General features: G+C 45.7%; 1 non-coding gene across 1 annotated transcript; it reads left to right on the top strand.

Annotated features, from left to right (window-relative positions):
• The first annotated feature begins 1,965 nt into the window (after window positions 1-1,965).
• Window positions 1,966-2,067, top strand: LOC149811865 (small nucleolar RNA R71). The gene has a single exon (XR_016428679.1). It is a non-coding gene; the product is annotated as a small nucleolar RNA R71 (small nucleolar RNA).
• Window positions 2,068-2,454: the final 387 nt, after the last annotated feature.

The raw sequence follows: 2,454 nt of genomic DNA, 5'->3' as shown, positions 1-2,454 counted from the left end.
CGGATCCCTGAAAAAACCTTCATTGTCCATGAGATCAATGGACATGAAGCCAGGCTCAATCAGGCTCTCTATGAAAAATAGTGTCATCTGTGACACTACGCACTGTGTTCCCATCCAGTCTACCTCTAATTGGCTCGAAGTGCCCGATCCAACTCAAATCACCTATCTGATTTTCAAGTAATCCTCGGTGATCCTCTTCGAGTGATTCATTATCCTCTTCCTGAGGTGGATCACTCAATAACCAAGCATAATCTGCTTCTATGAGGTCTTGAATGACATCAACCTCGAAAGAAGCCTCCTCAACAGCAGGCCCCATAGCAGCACAAAAAATGTTCAGCCGCATCTTCCTATTTCTGAATGACACATCCATTGCACCAGTGCGGCAATTAATGCACGCGTTGGCGGTAGCTAGGAAGGGGCCACCGAGAATAATAGGGGTCTGTTGTGGACTATCAACTCCCTCCATATCTAATATCACGAAGTCGACAGGGAAATAACAATCCTCCACCTTGACTAAAACATCTTCAAGTATCCCTCTTGGGACCTTAATCGATCTATCTGCAAGCTGAAGAGTCAGGTGTAGGTTTCATCTCTTTTAATCCAAAATGGTCATAGAAGAAACTTGACAAGATGTTAACACTTTCCTCAAGGTCAAGCAATGCACTCCCAACAGTGATGTTTCCTATGACACATGAGATGATAGGAGTCCCTGGGTCTTTGAGCTTAGGTGGGGTTTGGTGTTGCAATACTACGCTCATCTACCTAGTTAAATAAATTTTTTTCTGCACATGGGACCTCGACTTCCTTTTCTGCGTACAAATCTCTTTGAGGAACTTTGCATATGCAGGGACTTGCTGAATAGCATCTAGTAAGGGGAGGTTTATCTGAACGTGCTTGAATACCTCAAGCATCTCTTGCATGTTCACTCCGGACTTACCTAATGCTCTCGGCCTCTCTAACGCCTCAGAAAAGGGGGCTTTAGGAATGTAGGATGGTGAAGGCTCAGATGGAAGAACCTTCTTGCTTTCCTGAGGTAAAACATTAGGGACAAACTGCTTCTCACTTATCTTCTCTCTTTCTTCTGCAACCTCCCTCGCTTGGTACTGCTTCCCACTCCTAAGGGTTACTACTTGAGCCTGCTCTTGATGTGTATCTGTCAGATGCAAGCTACGCATGAGTTCGTTTCCCCCAGGGTTGATAATAGGCTGGCTAGGCAGTGTCCCCTCACTTCGCCTGCTAAGCGCCTCGATGAGCTGCCCCATTTAGGTCTCTAATTTTGCAATAGACTGGGTATGTGAGCTCAAAGCTTGCAAAATCTTATCCTCAAAGGACTGACTATGCAAAGGCTCATGAGACTGGGGGTGAGTATAAACAGGTTGGGCTGGGGGATAACTGGATCTCTGAAATCCAGGTGCATAACCGCCTTGACTGGTTTGACTCTGGAAAGGGTTAGGGGGTTGGGTCTGTGAGTTGCGACATGATAAATTGGGATGGTTTTGCCAGCCTGGGTTATAAGTGTTAGAAAATGGATTGGGTGCGGGCCTAGCAAAGTTTTGAGCCATCTGAGCTTGCTCTTGGACAAACTCAGGATACTGTGGTGCAACTGGGCACTCGAAGACATGGTGTGCAGGACTCGCACACAACGCGCACACCTGCATGGCAGGAGAGGGACCCAACAACAACTGATCTAATTTCTGGGACAGTTGGTCTACCTTGTTGCTCAACTCAAGGTTCATCCCTAACTCGAAAATACCTGTCTTCTTAATGCTATCCTGTGTAGGTGCAGCCCTATCGAACCGTGAGGCTATCGCATGGTGCATCGATTTCTTGCTCAATGTCTCAAAAAGTGACCATGCTTCATCCTCACTTTTGAGCATAAATGTGCCCCCACACACGGCATCTACCATCTGACGGTTCTTCTCAGTAAGACCGCCATAGAAATATTGCACCAGTTGCCAGCGAGGCACCTCGTGATGGGGACACTTGCGGAGAAGATCTTTCAATCTCTCCCAAGACTCAATTGTTCTCCCTCAATTTGGGAAAAACTCGTTATCGCTTTACGAAAATGGTTCGTCTTACCAATTGGGAAATATTTCTTTAAAAATTCTCTTTGCATATGTTCCCAAGTGGTAATTCGAACTGTATCTAATGATTTTAACCAACTCTTCGCTTTGTCCTTCAAAGAGAAGGGGAACAGGGTCAACCTCATCGCGTCATCTCCAAAGTTGTTGATTCGCACTGTCGAGCAAATCTCTAGAAATTCATCGAGATGACGATATGGGTCTGCATTGCTAAGGCCATAAAATGAAGGTAGCATCTGGATCACACTGGCCTTTATTTCAAAATGGTTTGCTTCTACATCAGGTCTTGTGATGCAGGAGGCGAAAGTGTGTAAGTGTTGGGCATGAAATACTCCCTAAGAGGATGAGTAATCTGCTGATTCTCAGCCATGGT

This window comes from Nuphar pumila, chromosome 17 (assembly GCF_984573655.1).
Source record: "Nuphar pumila chromosome 17, dmNupPumi1.hap1.1, whole genome shotgun sequence".
In the NCBI taxonomy this organism is placed as follows: domain Eukaryota; kingdom Viridiplantae; phylum Streptophyta; class Magnoliopsida; order Nymphaeales; family Nymphaeaceae; genus Nuphar; species Nuphar pumila.
The sequence above is the reverse complement of the archived record's forward strand: the minus strand, read 5'-3'. Positions and strand labels throughout refer to the sequence as shown.